The sequence below is a fragment of the Desmodus rotundus genome, chromosome 5, assembly GCF_022682495.2.
Source record: "Desmodus rotundus isolate HL8 chromosome 5, HLdesRot8A.1, whole genome shotgun sequence".
Lineage (NCBI taxonomy): Eukaryota > Metazoa > Chordata > Mammalia > Chiroptera > Phyllostomidae > Desmodus > Desmodus rotundus.
Genome location: NC_071391.1, coordinates 107,390,875 through 107,411,230, shown reverse-complemented (window position 1 = coordinate 107,411,230; position 20,356 = coordinate 107,390,875). Strand labels below are relative to the sequence as shown.

Below are 20,356 nucleotides of genomic sequence, written 5' to 3'. Positions count from 1 at the left end.
ACAGAAAGTCATCTGCCAAACAGACACTTAGCTTGTCTATGTGACTTCACTGCTGTGCTTCAAGTTCCAGAAGGGAAGACCAAAGCACCGTATAAGCAGGGCATTGCCCAGAGAGCACACTGGGAGACACAGTCCTGCTTCAGAGAGAGATTTTGCCATCCCCAAATAAGTATTACAAACTAATTTAATGGCCAACACATTGCACAGAGAGACAACAGAACAAGAACCTGATAACGTGGGTGTCTCTGGTACTGAGTTTTGGGAAGGGTAGCGTGGACTTGCAAGACATTACAGTTTAGTAGGACTTGTGTCAGGCAAAACCCTGGGGCTAATGCCAGCAGGGGTCTGGCTGGAGCACATGGTGGGCTGGCTGGAATCAGCAAGCTAGTCAGGGACAGCCAAAGTGGAGAAGCCTTAGTTATTAATTGATCCATTGCTTTCTCTGTTTATTCAACCACAATTTAGTAAGCATCTGCTGGGTCCTAGGGCAGGTGCTCAGGATAAACAAAATAAATTCTCCTGATCCTCATTCTCTCACAGATAAGAACAGATAACCTAGATTAAGGACAAAGCACGGGATCATGTAATTCTGTACTCCAGTTTAAAACTGAAGAGGCACTGATCTTATTTTTTTTTTACCTCCCCATTATGCAAAGAGCCAAGGCTCCAGAAGGCCTCAGCATGTTGCTTGCCAATTCCAAAGAAATAACCCATAGGACTGGCTGCAAAAGACATGAGTGTATTAGAACTTAGGTGGCACCAGGGGCAGCCTGCCGGTGGAGTCTCCACAACACAGCTTTCTCCGTCATATACAGTACAGACAACGCCGCACACAGGGCATGCCGGGTGGACGGGCTCCCGCGCAAGCTGTGTGAGATCAAAACGCAAGCTGCTTACGCCAGAGTTTGATTCCCTGTCAGGGCACACACTGAGGTTAGGGTTTGATCCCTGAAAATCAATAAACATATCCTGGTTGATTTAAAAAACAACAAAAAAAAGGCAAGCTGTTTACCCTCTGGGCTCACACAGAGAACAGTTTCCTTTAGGGTGTTCCTTGACAAAGGAGCTGGCCGGGCTCCAAAGGTCCCACAGCACACTTTGGACCGCCTTCATCACGTTCCCACAGGGCGGGAGAGGGAGTTGGAGCTTAGCAAGGGGCCTGGGTTCTCACATGCCACACGCTCCCGAGGGAAATTCTGAGCCCTTAACACTGAGATATGGTCCTCTTGGCCCAGCCCTGGCTTTTTTCAGCATTTACTCTGAATTTCTGTGGCATAGATGTTTATCTCTGTCATGTTAAATTGATGTGTTTCACAGAAGTCCACAAGAGCAGAAGGACTGGCCATTGGTTAGAAGATAAAATCCAATGGCACCACAGATGCTACTGAAGGTTATCAAGCATCCAAAGCAAAGCTGACTTTTTGCTACGCTGTGGAGAAATCCTGATCTCTTAGAAGGCCATTCTGCTGAGAAAAACTCATTTCCGCACCGGTGCAAACCAAAGACCTTCATCTGGGGTATCTGGGGCGAAAAAGAAACCTATTCTTTGAGTCACTTTTTTTTTTTTTGTCCAAATGCTATCTCCTGCCATGCTGTCCCTGATTTTGTTTCCTGCTACTCAGAAGCCAGGTGACTGGACCTGCCTTGTTCTTAGAAAAAAATCAGCAGAGTGCATAATTGCATCATGAGGATTCTTTGGTTTTTGAAAAAAAATACTATCCAAGCTGACTTAAGCAAAAAGCATTTATTTACTCATGTAAATGAGAAATCCAGAGAGCAGGTTTTGCTTCAGATGCGGCTGAGGGAGGCGGTTGGACGTCATCCCAGGGACCTTGTTCCTCTCAGTCTCTCAGCGCTGCTGCTTCACTCTCTGGCTGACCCTCTCCACACGTGGTGTCAGCACAGCCACTGCAGCTCCGAGACGCCCTTCCTCCCACATGTCCAAACAGCAGAGAGAGGGATCTTGTCACCCAGTTCAAACACAAACCCTGGGCCTAACTTTCACTGGCCTGAATGAGGTTAGGTGCCCATCCTTGACCCAGTCACACTGGCCAGGACAAGGGAAGACAGAGCTTGGTGTAACCCAGGTCATATGCTACCCTTGGAGTTAAGGAGGGTCAGCCTCACCAGAAGCACAGGGACACTGAATGGAGAAAGAGTAGATTTCTGAATAAAACTCGGAGACTATTATTAAGAACAGGGTAAATGGCCCTGGCTGGTGTGGCTCAGTGGACTGAGTGGCAGCCTGTGAACCAAAGGGTTGCCGGTTCAATTCCCAATCAGGGCATATGCCTAGGTTGCAGGCCAGGCACCCAGTAAGGGGTGCACAAGAGGCAACCACACATCGATGTTTCTCTCCCTTCCCCTCTCTAAAAATAAGTAAAATCTTTTATTTTAAAAAGAACAGGGTAAATGGATATTAAGCACCCAAGCCAATCCATGTCAGCCACAGTCATGTGCTAAACTGGTGTCTAAAGGTCCCATATGAACCTCTTAACTCCTGGGGACTACATGGGCTACTCTAGTCTGACCCTGGGGTATCCATACGGACTTGAACTGGGAGAGAAGACCTGCCTTGTTTGTCATCCTGGTCCTATTCCCAACATCTCTGCCAAAACCAGAGCTGGAGTGAGGTCCTGAGATTAAAGACAAACAGACAGACACAACGTGTGTGTGTGTGTACATGTGTGTACAGAAAGAGTGTTTAAGGAATTGACTCACTCGATTGTAGGGGCTAGTGAGTCCAAAATCCATAGAACAGGTCAGGCAGTTCATCCTCATTGCAATCTTCAGGAAGAATTCCTTCTTCTGCAGGAAACCTCAATTTTTAGCTCTTAAGGTCTTCAGCTAATTAGACAAGGCCTGCCCACATTTAGGGTAATCTTTTTTATTTCAGCTCAACTGATTGTAAATGTTAATCACATCTACAAAATGCTTCCACAGCAACATCTAGACTGTGTCTCACCAAATAGCTGGGCCCCATATTCTAGCCAAGTTAACACATGAAATTGACCATCCCAGTGTTTGAGGTTGATTTTCCATTTCATCTTCACAGGCAGCTGAATTGAAGCAGGCGTTGTCTCCCTGGGCCCAGGCACCTGTCCCACCACACCAGACCTGGCCAGCAGAACGCAGGACCCAGCTCCCACTTCCATCCAGGGCCAGTAGACAAACTACGTGCTGGATGCTGGAGCAGAAAGCTGGGAGGAACCTCAGTTCTGAACCCGGGACCTCAGAGCCACTATAGGAGGCCTGAGTTGCATACCTCCAGACTTCTTTACAGAGGAGAGGAATAAGCTTCTACAATATTTAAGTCATGGGGTTTTAGAGGGTTTTCTGTTATAAGCAGCTGAGTCCTGATACCAACAAAGGAAATACAACTTACAAAAAGATGATAAGCAAAGGACTAACCAAAGAAGCATTTTTTTAAAAAGAAAGTTCCAAGAAGACAGAAATAAAACTAGAGAGTTCTTTTAACCATAAATATAAATTAGTTTTTTTTAATCCTTGTAAAAGATTCTCAGACCGGGGCAAAACCATTTTCAATTTTTTTTTTTCAGGAAAGTTAGTTACATCTACAACACTTTCAGAAAGGTAAGATTAGTTAATATCAAACGAAGTAAAATTCAAGCCAGAAAAATATAAACAATTAAAGAGTGTTGTTTAATACTGCAGTCCACTATTTTTAAAAACATCTATAAACTTGCACGCGCTGAATAGCAAACATTACGCATGCCTGTGCGCGCGCTCACAGCGAGTCAGAAGAGAGCCAGGCCCAGATGGCTCCACAGATGATTTCTTTCAAAGCCGCGAGAAAGCAATGACTTCAATCCTCGCAATTTGTTTCAGTAGCTAGAAGAGGACATATGCCTACAAATACATGTTACAGAGCCAACATGATCTTGAAAATGAAATCTGCTGTGAATATTGTTGCAAAGTTCTAAATAAAATACTACCAAATTTAATCCAGAAGCATATTAAATGAATACTACCACAAAGCTGCTAACTAAAGCTCATTACAACAATGCAAGGACATTTCATTATCCTTAGATAAGGAAATTTATTACCATAATTTAGCATGTTAATCGGTAAAAGAAAACAATATACGTGGGTGTGTATATATTTTATATATATATGTTTCTCTTGATATGAGCCCAAAAGTTTGTTTTTTATAAATTTCAACAACTATATATGATTTTTGAGAGTTCTTGGTAAACTAATGACAGATGAATTCTTTCTCAATATGATATAAAAATAGCTGGCTCATCCTAACAGTCCATATACGTAACGGTGAAACACAGGAGTGATTCCCATAAAATCAGGAAGGAGGTAATGTTGTGAGGTAGCCCCCCTTCAATTTAACGTTGTTCTGGGAGTCCTAACTGTCACCATAAGGCTAAAAAAAAAAGCATTGTTATTGGAAAGGAAGACAAAAAATGTCATTATTACAGATATTATATTATCTAAATTAAGACATAGCAAATAATGTTAACATTATTGAGAGTCTGATTAGATTATTTGGACCACAAAGTAAACATAAATCAATTGCAGCAATAATCAGAATATATAAAGAAAAAATGGATGCCATTCATAATTTCTTTTTAAAGTCTAGCAGATTTTACTTCCAATAAACTCAGGTAAACTGTATTTTTTAAATTCTAAGCACCAGTAGGTGCCACCACATGCTCTTCCTCAGTGTGTCCTTGTCACTCCCCTGTGAGAAGTGAAGTCCTAGTCCCTGCCCCTTCAATCCGGCTGGCCTTGCGAGTTGCTTGGAATCAATGGCCTGTGACTTGCTTGGACCAAGGGAACTCGGCTGACTCCTGAGACTAGGTCATGCAGCTCCTGCCTGGTCCCCCTGGGGTACCCGCTCCTGTCCACTTGTCAGGCAAGAAAACCGATCCCCTGAGGCTGCCAGGTGGGAGGGACCAGGCTCACTTAGCACTCCAGCCTGCAGTCCCCTCGTAGGCCCAGGCGAGCCTGGCCTTCCAGCTTCCCCACCAAGGGGCCGGGTATGTGATGACGCCACCCATGTGCCAGCTGAATGCCATGGAGTGGCCTCAACTGGTGCTGCAAGGAGCAGAACTGCTCAGGTGAGCCTGATCAAATTCCCGGCCCACAGAATGCAGACTGGCACAACCACAGCGGAAAACAGTCTGCCTGTGTTTCAAAAGGTTAAACAAAAAACTATCATAAGACCAGCAATTCTACTCCTAAGTATATCCAAAAGAACTGAAGGCAGAACTTGAGCAGATACCTACACACCATAGTCACAGCAGCATTATTCACAACGGTGTCCATCAACAGATGAAAAGGTTAGCAAAGGCGTATATACACACAGTGGAATATTATTCCCCCATAAAAGGCATGAACTGCTGATATACACTTCAACATGGGTGGACATGAAAGCATTTTGCTTGGTGAAATAAACCAAACACAGAAGGACAAATATTGTGTGATTCCACTTACATGAGGTACCTAGAACAAGCAAATTCATAGAGATAGAAAGTAGAACAGAGGTTACCAGGGGCTAAGGAATGGGCTAGAAGGATGGAGGAGTAGGGAGTTATTGCTTAATAGGTAGAGTTTCCATTGGAGATGATGAAAAAGTTTGAAGTATAGATAATGGTCATGGTTACACATTTTTAAAAAGATTTTATTTATTTATTTTTAGAGAGAGGGGAAGGGAAGAAGAAAAAGAGGGAGAGAAACATCAGTGTGTGGTTGCCTCTTGCGTGCCTCCTACTGGGGACCTGGCCTGCAACCCAGGCATGTGCCCTGACTGGGAATCGAACCAGCAACTCTTCGGTTCACAGGCCCAAGCTCGATCTACTGAGCTACACCAGCCAGGGTGATTATACATTTTGAATGTATTTAACGCCAATGAATTGCAGGCTTAAAATGGTAAGTTTTATATTTTGTACATTTCACCACAATAAAAAAAAAAATTCCCTGTTTCACAGAACACATGAAATGGAATAGTTGTGTTTTAAGCCACTAAATTTTTGAGTCATTTGTTAAAGAGCAGAAATCCAAAACAAAATATGTTTAAGAATAAATTTAGCAAGACATGTATAGGATACACTGCCGGGGTCCAGCCTCGGCGGGTCTCAGGGTCCCCAAAGGATGGACGGCGCAGGCAACGAACGAGGGGTCAGACACCAAGTTTGATACTGGAGAACGGCCAGCCCTTGTGGGTCTGACCGAACTCAAAGCGTTTAATCAAGCTTTATTTTTATAGGGATTTGTTATATAACATCAAAGGAGCAGGTGCATGGGTTGATTTCTCAAGCAGAAAAAGTTTATACAGAAATACCAAGAAAATGTACAGGAAGTTCTACAGATTTGTTTATACTAAACAAAAGTTATTTTGACCAGGAGGGCTATCAATCAGACAACTACAAGTAACTACATGTACAAAGTTTCAAATGCCTATCGATCATTTGATGTCTAACAAAGTTTTCAGAATTTGGCATAGGTCAAAAAGATACGCTAGACTAGTCAGCGGTTATATGTAAACTATGAAAGGGCCTATGTGGTTAGGCTTTCTAACTCAGCCATCTATCTTCCTGTCTAGGTTCTTTCTTTATGCACTTTGCAGGGGATGATCTTTGTATTTGTTCCCTTGTGCTTAAATCATAATAGTTCACCTATTTTCCTTGCTCTTTTACCCATCTAGTTCCGTCAGTTATTATTCCTCTCCAAGGTATAGGGGGAGTAGTACTAAGGGAGATATCTAGTATAACTTTTCTCTATTTTTCAGGCAGCTGGCCTGCCCATAGTCTAATATTAATCTTCCAATAGGTAGGAGAAGTAGGCTATGGAGGGGTTATAAGGGACTTTTGTTCTATGGCCAAGAAATCATTTTGTACAATTGCACTGGAATTCTGCAGATCAGTGGACCTGAAATAAAAGTGCTCAAAAATCCCACCACCTAGTAATAGCAAAGACATGCATGCAAGAAGAGATATACAGGAAGTCCAGCCACAGCTGCCTCTGCTGTGCAGACGCATCTCATCCGTCCCGACTGTGTCAAGGGTCGGCTGTTGGTCGGCTCCCGACAATACACCCTGACTAGTGTGGGTCAGTGCATTGGGTGTCATCCTGCAAACAGAAAGCTTACCCGTTCGATTCCCGGTCAGGGCACATGCCTGGGTTGCAGACCATGTCCCTGGTTGGGGGACATGCATGAGGCAACCGATTGATGTTTCCCTTTTTCTCCCTCTCTTCCCCTCTCTCTAAAAGTAAATATGTAAATTCTTTGAGTAAGATTTGAATAAAATTAGAGCTAAATTAGTTAGGGTTCTCTAAAGAAGCAGGTCTTGTCACTTCCTCCCCATTCTCTTCCTTTAGGCTCAATCCACAGAATCTCTCCTCATTAGTCCTTAGAAACCCGGAGCTAGCCACCCCTTCCTGGGGTGGGGCAACAGGATGGTAGAACCCATCAGAGTTTGTGTCCCGCCAGCATTGCTCACCAACACACCTGTCACCAGCACATGATTTATACCAAGAGACACTTTCCCCATTACAATCTTCATCAGCCTCCTGTAATAATATCCTCGTGCAAATATGAATAAATGCATCTCTAGGCAATGTTGATGTTTTTATTAAGCAGAAAAAGCAGTGTCCTTACTAGGCACACAAAGCTTCAAGTCAAATCTGTAAGTGCAAATGGCCCATTAGCCACCACTGTCCCATCATCTATGCCCAGCTCCCCTGCAGGTGTCATTGCTGTCGGAGGCCCTCCACAGCTGCGTCCCCCCCTTCTGCCCACCCCTCAGGGTGCTGAGGGGGCCTTTCCAGAACCTCCCAGTCACACTCTGCTAAGGCTCTCTGCCTGGCCCACGCAGATGCCAGGCCTAGTCCATGACCTCCCCAAGCCAGGAGGGCACAGGCTGACCTAGGACAGGCCTTGGCAAGTGGGACGGTTAATGTGCAGGACGGTTAATGTATAGCTTAAGCATCATGAAAGGGTCTGATGACTCAGGTAGTGATTTCTGGAGACAACATAGTCAATGTAGGAAGGATTTGTGGCTGAGGGTGGTCAGGATCAGCTCTGGGACAGAACGGGATAGAAATGCACCTCAAGGCCATCCTCTACTAGTCTCAGGGAGTCCAGAGGCCACATGGAACAAAGAGAAGCTTGGAATCCAAGAGTGCCACAAACCAGCCTGCCAGAGAATGTGGAGAGCCAGAAGGGTGGAGGAGCGCCATCTGGTGGCTCACTGTGGGGATGTCCACAGAGGAGAGTGACCTCAGTAACTTATGCTCTGTTCCTGGTGACAACATTACCCAACGCCCAGGACCACGGGAGGCACCATTCTCACATAATCCAAAGTCGAGCTGCCCCTTAGAGTTAAGTGGTCCTGACTGTCCCAGCCGTTGAGGTACCCACACCCAGTGAAAAAGAGGGCCACACTTGAGCTGGTTCTTGAATGATGTGGGGGAGGGAAGAAAGGGCCTTTAGGACAAAGGGCATGTGCCCTGGACAGTCTGTAGAGGTGCTTGGCACTTTGGGTCTGGCTAGGGAATAAGTGCATGGGGAGAGGTGGGAGATGAGGATGAAAAGGAGGGCGGGAATAGCTGGGGAAGGGCCCCAGAGCCACACTAGGAAGTTCAGGCTTCATCCAGGACTAGGTTTTAAATGCAAGCAGCCCGGCTGGTTTGTGGATTGAGTGCCAACCTGAGAACCAAAAGGCCACCAGTTCAATTCCCTGTCAGGGCACATGTCTGGGTTGTGGGCCAGGCCCCCAATTAGGGGTGTGTGAGAGGCAACTGATCCGTGTTTCTCTCCCTTTCTTTCTCCCCCTCCCTTCCCCTCTCCCTGAAAATAAATAAATAAAATATTTAAATGTAAGCATTTTGCAGATGTTTATTGTTAGGCCAGAAGAATGTTTTAAGAAATTTTAAGTTGGAATGCCTTCAAGAGGAGGTTAACTCATACCAGACGCCACCACTCCCTGTAGTCTGTAATTACCGCTCCCCGCCCCCACCCCGTCACCTACCTGTACCACGCCCCAGCCCCTGACGCATGTGGGCTTATGACCCCGCAAGGTCACGGGGTGCTGTTCCAGATAGCACACCTAGGGACTGGCAGAAAAGAGAGGCACGCCTGCCAGTAGCAGGAGGTATGTGACATCGGCCTCCATTCCTTCTCCCTGGACGATTTGGGGAACGAGACTCCCCCACCCACTGCACGGTCATCATCTACATAATGACAGGAGGTGCTCAGGCTCCTGAGCAAAGGCTCCTTCTGTGACCCTGGACGAGTACTGCAGGGTCCGCTGTCCTATTCTTGCTCTGATCAACATTCTCTGGGCTGCTCTCTATTTCAAGGATTGCTTCCTCCTCACTAGCCCAGGACTCCATTCTCTGTGAGTCTGTCCCCTCTCAGGGAAGCACTGGATGTTTTAGAGGGAGGGCAGACTTCTCCCACGCAGGGCTACAGGGACACTAAGGAACTCAAATCACCAGCCTCCCCTCAGCCATAAGCAGATTCCAGGAACAGGGGGCCCAGGTGGTGCCTACCGTGCTAAAGACCAGACCTCAGGAAGCAGAAAAGCGCTCTCTGGTGGCCATTTCTGGAGTGGCAGCAGAGAACTGCAACACATTTTCCATTTGGCTCTGGCTCTCTGTTCCATGACCTTGAGCAAAGCAGAAAAAATCTGGAGAGTAATGTAGTACATAAGGGCCACACCAAATCCGAAACAAACTCAACATATTTCCTCTTCTCTGGCCACAACTGAGTTTCCCCGCTGTTCCCCAAACAGGTGGCGCATTCCCCTCTAATGTTATTCCTCTGTCTGAATTGCCTTCCCCACCTCCAGCAGAAGCCTGCTCACCCTTGGAGACATGGGTCAAAGGCGATCTCTTCTGTGTTCCAGTGTAGCTAATGGCTTCCTCCTGTGCTCTCCCAGCCTGGACCAAACTAGTCCTGCAGTCGTGGCTATGAGGGGCGAGCTTTGCTTCCGTTACTGTCTCCTACACCAGGTGTGTGCTGCTTTAGGAATTCCTTCCTTTGCCTGGTATTGGAGTGACCCTACGCTTCAAGGTCGGAAAACGAGCATAGGAGGAATGAGATGCCAAGTGTTCATTGGTGCGCCCCCCTTGACTCAACCACTAGGGGACAGAGAGGGCCCAGAAATGCTAGGAAGTGGTCTTGTTCCTGAGCCCTGTAAATCCACCAGCATGTGGGGCCTGGGAGCGGAGCATCTTTTATGAGTTCTTGACAACCACCTGTTCACAGTTCTTGCAACATTTCCTCCTGCTTTGACTCAACTTCAGAGTTAAGTTTTAGGCTCTCAGAAGGCTCCTTATTATCCAGAGGGCTTCCTTCCCAGGAGATTCCTGCGCTCTGTTCTAACAATTCTTGTTCAGCACTCCGCAACTTGTTTACAAAAGAACTTCCCTTTAAGCTTGAGAAGAGTTTAGGGTAGCAGAAGTAGATTAAATGTCCCTACACAAGATGTCAGAAAGACTCTCAGAAGAGGGTGTCAGAGAAGCCCCCAGGGTGTCGTCAGGGTCTCCTATGGGTCTGTTGTTCGTTCCGAACTGCCTTTCCACCCACATCACGTACCTATATTGGGCAGCTCTCAGCGCTGGTTCATCTGAGCAGGTCAAGTCTGTTACGAGTCCTTGACACAGACGCATGGGTCCATCACGACGCCTTTACTGCTGACCGCTGGGAGAATGATGGGAAGGCTCTCCTCTTGGAAAGCAGGTCTGGGCCCTGTGGTCACTCCCCATGCTGCTTTAAGAAGACAAGATGCCACAGGGCTCAGACACTTTCTTAACTCAGGGTTCCTGAGTAAGCGTTGTAACATTTGCCTGGCCCATTTGTTTCCTGGTCCTTGCAATTCTTCCCCAGCCAACGTTCTTTTTCTTTCTTTTTTATCTCATTGCATTTCATATACTTTTTAAAGTCACCTTAACTCTTTATGGTGCAAGGTTAAATATATGCATACATACATATGTGCTGGGTTGGCCAAGAAGTCAATATGGTTTTTTCCATAAAATAGACACATTTTTCGTTTTCACCAATAACTTTATTGATATAGATATTTCGAGTATGTCGGCTATCTCCCAGGTGGTAGAACATTGATTTTTCTCAATTAATGTCTCAATTTGATCTCTACCAACTTCAACTGCTCTACGTGACTGTGGAACATCATCCAGCCAGAATCTTCAGCACAAAACTTCACAAATCACTTTTGACACATTAGATCAGTCACAGCACCTTCTCTATACACTGCACAAATCTTTTTTTGCGTTTATGTTGTGTTTTTACCTTCCTTGAAATAATAAAGCATAATACACTGAAAATGTTTATTTTCTTCCATCTTCAATATTAAAATGACTACATAAATATTCACCAATTTTGACAAGTTTTTTCTTTAATGCACACTGATATCGTTACAGAAGAAATTCTCAAAAACTTGATTCTTCTCGCCAATGCAGTAAAGAATTAGAGATCAGCGAGTCTATCAGCATGCAAGCAGGGTTGATTGGTGATCCGTTCTCACAGAAGAGAGCGGGCCTACTAAAGTGGGGATGGGAGGACTGAAAGGCACAGGTTGAGGGTGAAACAGGGTAAGGGTGGCCAAAGGCCGGGGTGCCAAGCACAGGGGTGGTGAAGGCCAGGGTGGCCAGATCACGCAGCCAGAGGCCAGGTGGCCTGAGGCCAGAGGGCCTGGTCAAGTGGCCAGAGCCAAGAGCACCAAGCCCCGGATCCCTTGTCCTGAGGACTTACACAGTTGGCAGGGAGCGGGAGGGTGAAGAAGTTACATATTGATTGACAGGTAAAGGTGGGGCTGGCTTTCCGGATAAGTAGTGAATACCCAAAGGTGTTTATGGGCTTCTTGTTTCAGGAACTACGGGCCCTTTCTGCCTTTCAGGCCATGGGATGAAAGCACAGTTTCAAAGGCTTTCTTTCCCAGATAGTGGAACAGATACAAATAACTTCAAGGACTGCTGAGTCAGTGGGTGGGACGTGTACGCCTCCTCCTCCCTGCCTTTGTTTGCTCTGTACCCTACCTAACAATATGACAGCTGCCACAATACAATCTAACAAGTTTGTTTCAATTGAAGTTAAAAATAACTAAGCACTGCTAGAGCCATCACAGAAAAAAACCAAATGAATTTTTTAGCCAATCCAGTATGTGTACTCAGAGGCTGGCAAATAAGAGGTCTGTGTAAGTCATGAATGATTAGTGAGGGACTGAAATCTCCAGGCTGACCAGGAGAGAGGGGCAGGGGAGTCAGGAGACTATTGCTGAGGTCACTGAGGTGGACAAACAATCCACACAGTCAGGACATGAGGCAGCTGTTGGTGTTCAAAGGGCACTTCGGCCAGGAGCTAATGACAAGATAGATAAGCAGTGATGAAGCTCCATTGGAAAGGGGGATACCGAGTCAGCTAGGAACACAGAATCTAAAGGGGGGCAGCAAACTGCTATAAAAGGAAGGAAGGAAGGAAGGAAGGAAGGAAGGAAGGAAGGAAGGAAGGAAGGAAGGAAGGGAGAGAGGGAGGAAGGGAGGGAGGGAGGAAGGAAGGGAGGGAGGAAGGAAAGGAAGGAATTGAGGGAGGGAGGGAGGGAGGAGGGAGCGGGGAGGAAGGTAGAAATGAAGGAAGGAAGGAAAACAGAGAGAAAGAGAAAGAAAAGAAAGGAAGAAAGGAAAACAGGGTGCTTGCTTCAGGAGCACATATATTAAAATCGGAATGATACAGAGAAGATTAACATGGCCCCTGCACAAGGATGACACGCAAATTTGTGAAGCGTTCCATATTTTTATGGTACATTTACACAATGGAATACTACGCAGCAGAAAGAAAGAAGGAGCTCCTACCCTTTGCAACAGCATGGATGGAACTGGAGAGCATTATGCTAAGTGAAATAAGCCAGGCAGTGAGGGAAAAATACCATATGATCTTGCCTTTAACTGGAACCCAATCAATAAAAGAAAAAAGCAAGCAAAATGTACCAAAGTCATTGAAATTAAGAACAATCTGACAGTAACCAGTGGGGAAGGGGGTAATGAGGGGAAGGGTTTTCAGGAACTACTATAAAGCACACATGGACAAAACCAAGGGGCAGGAGTGGAAGCAAGGGAGGGAGGTGGGTTTGGCTGAGGTGGGGAGAGTGGTGGAGAGTAAATGCAGACAACTGTACTTAAACAACAATAAAGTAATTTTTTTAAAAAAGAAAGAAAGGAAAACAGGGAGAGAGTAAGAAAAGAGAAAAGAAGCCAGGCTGGTCCAAAGTCCAAGGTCAAGCATCTCTTCAACTCATGCACATTAAAAAATCTGAATGCCCAAGCAATTGCCCATATAATAATAGTGTTTTTTGAATGAACATTTTTATAAATATTGTTTTGTATGGAAAAATCAGTGTAAGAATATTTTAATAATAAAAACCAGATTCCAATTTTTAAAATATGCTTCTGCCATCAAATTTGTCAGCAAAATGAACCAAGGAAAAAACTAAAATAAAAATGTTATGTAAGCAAAACCAGCCAACAAAAAAATAAAACCTGACCTTTTTTTTAGAGCTGCACACTGGTGTGTGTAGCAATGAACCAATATCTGGAACTTGCTTTAAACTACTTCCCCTGAGGTTGAAAGAAGAAAAATTAAAAGGAGGGTACGAACTGACAAAACAGATGTGGGAAAATGTTCATATGCTGTAAGGCGGGATATCTAATCCAGGGATCTCGACTGTTTGTTCGGATACGTTGAAAAATCCACACGGCGGACTGCGTGGCATGCACGCGGCCTTTATTACTCCCACGACAGGGAGGGCGGACGGCAGCGGGTAGGCGAGCAGGACCTCTCCCCTCTGTGTCCCAGGCTTGTGTTAAGGGGTCCCAGACGAAGGAGGCCCGTGTCCTGCACTTGACTACAAACTACATTACCTCCATGTAAAGGAAAGGTCAGGAAGTAGTCACAGGACAGGAAGCCGCTGCCAAAAGGTGGTAAGGAGGAAGTTACAATCTATTTCCAAAACAATACACATTCCTTCTGGCCGGAGGGGCAGGTGTTGATGCACCGCAGTCGTGGGAGGGTGGTGGGCCATGTCCATTAACCACACACTATGCATTGAATCTGAGCAATGGGTATATAAGAATTCTTCTATCTCTGTATTTTTAAATATATTTTAATGTTTTCATTTCATTTCATATGAAGACTGCACTGACTAGTGTGGCTCAGTTGGTTGGGCATCATCCTGCAAAGCGAAAGATCACTGGTTTGATCCCTGGTCAGGGTACATGTCTGGGTTGTGGGTATGAGCACATACAAGGGGCAACCAATCAATGTTTCTCTCTCACATCAATGTTTCTCTCCCTCTCTTTTCCTCCTTTCCCTCTCTCTAAAAATAAATAAATAAAATATTTAAATTAAAATTTAAAAATAATAAAATGTTTTTAAAGATTTTATTTATTTATTTTTCAGAGAGGGGAAGGAAGGGAAAGAGAAATATCAGTGTGTGGTTGCCTCTTGTACACCCCCTACTGGGGACCTGGCCTGAAACCCTGGCCTGAGCCCTAGACTGGGAATTAAACCAGTAACCCTTTGATTCCCAGGCCGGCACTCAATCCACTGAGCCACACTGGCCAGGGCTAAAATGTTCTAAATAAATAAAAATATGAAGACTTCCAGTTTCAGCTACAACATGTAAACAACTTAGAAACTATCACTTCCACCCTCACAACAAGAAAAAAGGTAAAACAAACTGCAAATTAACAGCTACTCTTAGACCTGTCAGGAACTGAAGTGGCAGGGCAAAGCTCCCGGATGGAAACTGGAGGGAAGCAAATAAAGTCCATCACCGCCAAGATCAGCTCAGTTGGAGCAGATGCTGCTGGAGCCATAAAGTGGTGAGAACACTTATCAATTACTTTGACAAATGGCTGGAAGCTAGGTGTGGACTAGTCGAGAGTGAGAAACCCCTAAGGGGTCCAGTCTTAGGACCCTTCCCCAACTTCCTTCAGTTTTTACCACTAGGAAGCCCATCCAGTTCTCACAGTAAAGATACCAAAACAACAACGGCCTCACATTCCAGATAGGGGGAGGGGAAATATAACCATTTTGAAATATGCCCAGAGCATTCTCCTTTACAAAAGCCTGCCCACTAACTTGCGGGGAGAGGGACAGGGGACATTACACAACCCCAGCCTCCTCAGGCCTTCCTGCCTCAAGTAAAGCTTTTTTAAAGGCAAGCCAGCGCTTCTGAGTCAGAGACTCAGACCCAATAAAAAAACTGAGGTTTATCAAAAGATCACAGAATGCTTTCCTCCCCAATACCTTACTACCACTTCAACAGCATTCCAGGGTAATGACAGTGGATTCTAACCGAGATGGTTGCTATAACCAGGCTCTGCTGAAGGAATTCTTGGAGGTAGAAGCAACTTAAATGTCCACCAGCAGATGAGCGGACACAGAAAAATGTGGTATGTACATACAATGGAATGCTATCTATCTACCCTTCAAAAAGAAGGAATTCCTGTCACATAACACAACACAGATAACCCTTAAGGATATTATGTTAGGTAAAACAAGCCCATCACAAGAGACAAACATCATATGATTTGACTTACATGCAGTATGGAAAGCAGTCAAACGCGCAGAAACACCAAGTAAAACGGCAGGTCTGGGGGCCAGAGGGAGTGGGGGTTCAGCAGGCAGAGTGTCAGTTGTTCAGAAGGGGAGGCTCTCGGGCTCAGCGGCACAACAGCGTGCCTGTGGTTGACAACACTGTATACTCGGAAATTGTCGGGGAGGGTGACTTTTATGTTGTGTGGGGTTTTGCCACAATGTTTTCTTTTAAAGAGTCCTCGTGAAATCGTAAAAGCTGGGGTTCACGCTGCCTGTCTCCACCAGAGCCAGTAAGCATAGATGGGGATTGAATCTTCATGGGCGCTTTATTCAGACAGCCAGCCATCTGAGAAGATGGTGGATTATGTGCCCTACCAGACCATCTCGCATTCCATTTCAAACTGACCTTTTTATAAGGAGAAGGAAAGTGTCGCTAAGGGGTTTGGAATTCAGGAGGAATAAAAATCAGATAAAAAGCTGCAGCATTCTTTCATCTGTTGAACAGTAATTCTTTATCTTCATCTCGGGCGGTGGGCATCTCACCCTGGAGCACAACGGCTGGGATACCGTCTGGACTGCTTGCAGTCCTCCTGAGGCGCAGAGGTGGAACTGCCTGTGGTCTCCCGGAGTCAGGGTGGGTCATACCTTCGGTTCCTGAAACAATAGCTTTTTACATATATTGATTACTAAGCTTATTGATTGACTATTGCCTAAAACTAAAATTTTCCAACTCTCGAGCCCTCCGTCACTTGGAGAAACCTAAAGACAACAGGGAACCAAACAAGAAAACTAGAAAATATTGAACCCTTTTGCACCTGCAGCTATAGTACACATTAACACAGCCCAGCTACATCTGGCCAGATTAACAGAAAAACTTTCACTAAAAACTTAATTACCTCAGTTTCTATCCCCAATACATTATGTTCAGCTTTCTACAAAAAATTATAAGACAGTCACCATAAGAAACTTCCATTCCTGTAAGACTTTTTATGAGTTTATTTCAGCCAAACTGACAACTGCCGGGAAGCAAAATCTCAATGGACTGAGAAAATGCTCCAGAGAATGGCAGTTTTGTACCTTATTTTTTTTAACGATTTTATTCATTTATTTTTTAGATAGAGGAGAAGGGAGGGTGAAAGAGAGGGAGAGAAACATTGAAGTACGATCTGAGGGGTTGCCTGTCACAGGCCCCCAACTGGGGGCCTTGCCTGCAACCTAGACATGTGCCCTGACTGGGGATCAAACCTGCAGTCTCTCAGTTCCCAGGCCTCTGCTCAGTGCACTGAGCCACACCAGCCAGGGTGCACCTTATTTTATACATCAGAATCAAAGAAGACGTGAGGGAGTTACAGGAAACTCACTGGTGACAGGTTAGGGAGGCAAGAGAAAGTAAAGCAGGGAAATCTCTGAGACTGGATAAAAGGCAGACTGAATAGACACATACTTCTTTTACATTTGTGGGTATAGGATAGTTAACACTTAACAATTGACACAATAACAATAACAATGAGGGGTTTTGTGGTCTCTGCTCTGGTGCAGTGAGGGATGTGGGAAAAGGAAATGACCCTGACATTTGAAAGGTATGTTATTTTAGATGCAAGAAGACAATAGACATGCTCAGTTAAGATAAAGACTGACTTTTGTCAAGGAAGATAGTAGCCTAGCACATGACTACCTCCGTGACTCACTTTTAGTTAGAGAGTTTTAATTTCAGCCGTGCCTGGTGTGGCTCAGTGGATTGAGCAGAGCAGGCCTGAGAACTGAAAGGTCACCAGTTTGATTCCCAGTCAGGGCACATGCCTGGGTTGCAGGCCAGGTCCCCAGTTGCGGGTGTGCGAGAGGCAACCAATTGATGTTTCTCTCATACATCGATGTTTCTCTCCCTCTCTTTCTCCCTCCCTTCCCCCTCTCTAAAAATAAATAATTAAAAAAAAAAAAAAAGAAATAGAAAGTTTTCATTTCAGACCATCCTATGTGGTTACTTTGGTCTCTGAATTTGTAAGGCCACCATGAAGGCCTCCCCTGAGTTTGTCAGGTTTAATGTGTGGCCCCTTTTCTATCCACACATGCTAAAAAAAAAAATGTTTTTTTAATCCTCCCCCAAGGTCATTCTTTCATTGCTTCTAGAGAGGAAGGAAGAGAGGAAGGGAGAGAGAGAAATATTGATGCAAGAGAGAAACATCCATTGGCTGTCTCCAATATGTACCCAGACCAGGGACTGAAACCTCAACCTAGGTAGTGCCCTGACCAGGAATCAAGCCAGCAACATTTGGTTGCAGGACAGTGCTCCAACTGATACAGAGAGATCTGATCAAATCACTGGAGATTAATAGGGAGGGGCCATAGGAGGAGCTTGCTAAGGCAATGGTAATCAGCCTAGGACAGGATTGGCTGAGAAGCTGAATGCCTGCAGAGCACATGGAATCATGGGCAAGAAGATTTGAAATAAAATAAAGGCTCTCGGGCTCTCTGTCTGGCCCTCTCCCATGAGGATGCCTGGATGACCCTGCTGCAGCTACCTGCGTTCCCCAATGGACGGTATTTTGGATGGGAAGGAACTCCAGGCACAGCTTCAGATGGGCTGGCCTGGTGGAGGGTGGCAGGGTTATTTTTCTTTGGGTGTTCTAGATTGGATGAGCTCTGAGACAGAAGCCTGCCATTCTTCCAACATTGTGTATCTTTTTATCTTACTGTTGTTTTATTTTGTAAACTAAACCTATAGGAGTAAGATAATTAAAACTAGCAGAGGGAATGATAGGAGAACTCAGGTATTCAGGAGTTTAGCCTTAATGGATAGGCTTACATGACTAATGCCTGTGGAAAGCCGTTATTCCAAAAATGTGAAGCTTTTTCAATAAAGGCGCCTTTCCTTTATCATCAAACCTTTGCCTCTGGGATTTCACCTGGAAGTTGGTTCAGGCAGTGGGACTCCACTTGTTGTTCAGTAACACAATCAACTGAGCCACACTGCCTAGGAAATTTTTTTTTTAATAGCCTAAAGAGATAAAGCAAAACCAGATTCAGACAGGACACAGACTTTTCCGCAGCCCTGCCAGGGCACGCACCAGCCTAGCTGCCAACGATCGAAGCACTGTGGCTCGTGGGCCCTCTGCTGGGCCTCAGGGATAAATTTGGTTACAGACACCAAGCTAATAAAAAATGTGTAAAATAATAATAACTATCTAATATGTTAAGGGTTCTAATGAAAAAAGTAAAGAACAGCCCTGACCAGTGTGGCTCCATGAATTGAGCGCCGTCCTGTGAACCAAAGGGTCGCTGGTTAGATTCCCAGTCAGGGCACATGCCTGGATTGCAGGCCAGGCCCCCAGCAGGAGGCGTGTGAGAGGCAACCACACATTGATGTTTTTCTCCCTCTTTCTCCCTCCCTTCCCCTCTCTCTAAAAATAAATAAAAATCTTTTTTAAAATAAGAGTAGTGAAGAGGCAAGAACCAATGGATAATGTAAGCAGAGAGATGGAAAGACTCAAAAAGAAATGCTAGAAATCAAAAACCCTGTAACAGAAATAAAGAATGCCTTTGATAGCCATATCAATAGATTAGACAGGGCCAAGTGAGCTTCAAGACATATCAATAGAAACTTTCCAAACTGAAAGGCAAAAGAATGAAAAACAAAACCAATACGTGAGTGAGACAGGCTAATAAGCCAGGACAAACGGAATAGGGAGACATAAGAAACTTCCAAGGAGTTTACAGCCATCTAGTAAATCGCAAAATCTTATCTTCCATGACCATGGACACTTAAGAGTAAATGGTTTATACTTCTTCCCAGCCAAAGGGTAAATAATTTAAATCACCCTACTCCAGGATACAGATAACAGAAATCCAATTAGTGCCATCTGTGCCAGCCACACCCAAAGACAGATTAAGTTAGGGGAATAAACCTTATTTTGGCACATGAGCAAAAAGCTGGTGAATATTCTACTGAGATCCTCCCTGAGACCTCTCCTAAATTCCCAGCCTCTAGAACCCTCAAGATGAAGGACCCAGGCCACACTCTCGCTCCCAGCAGTGTGCCCACACCTTTCTTTCCTCTCAAGTGTGCATCTCCTGAACTCTAAGGGTCCCCACGAGACTTGCAACAAAGGGAACAATGGGCAGCAGCAGCTCATCCCAGGCTCAGCCCCTAAACCTGTCTCCAAGACCCTGTTTTCTCTGACTTTCCAGTGAACCAAAGAAGCCCCGTCTAGGCTCTCCCCTGTGGCTTCTTTTATCCCAAGCTCATCTTTGTTTCACTGTCCCCAGCTTTAATAGAGGTCCTCTCAAAATCACCTGGACTCATGTTGTAAAATCTTTCCTGCATGAGTCAAGAACTCACACACTACAGGCCGGCCTGAGGCAGACCCGCTCTGGCCAGATCCCCTTTCCAGGAATATGAGTACCGCGGGGCACTTTCAACAGATATAACATACACAAAATGGGAAAACCAGAAAAGAGAGTAAAGAAATATTTAAAGTAACCAAGGCTGAGAACTTTCGAAAATTAATGAAGCACAAAACCATACATCCAGGAAGCTTTGAAAACACCAATCCCAATGTCAAAAATATCTACACCTAGTCATATATTCAAATTGCAGAAAACAAAAGTCAAAGAGAAAAGTCTTGGAAAAACCCAGAGTAGAAAAATACCTTAACCTATACAAGAACAAGGGTAAGAATATGTCTAACTTCTCATCAAAATCCAAGTGAACAAGAAGAGAATGGAGTGAACTATTTAGCGTTGGAAGGGGAAAAGCGCCAACCTAGA

General features: G+C 45.0%; 2 non-coding genes across 2 annotated transcripts; both read left to right on the top strand.

Moving 5' to 3' along the window:
- Positions 1-12,683: 12,683 nt before the first annotated feature.
- LOC112303140 (U6 spliceosomal RNA) lies at positions 12,684-12,790 on the top strand. Its single transcript, XR_002974622.2, has one exon. It is a non-coding gene; the product is annotated as a U6 spliceosomal RNA (small nuclear RNA).
- Positions 12,791-18,634: 5,844 nt separating this feature from the next.
- Positions 18,635-18,739, top strand: LOC112303149 (small nucleolar RNA SNORA5). Its single transcript, XR_002974629.1, has one exon. It is a non-coding gene; the product is annotated as a small nucleolar RNA SNORA5 (small nucleolar RNA).
- The last annotated feature ends 1,617 nt before the right edge of the window (positions 18,740-20,356 follow it).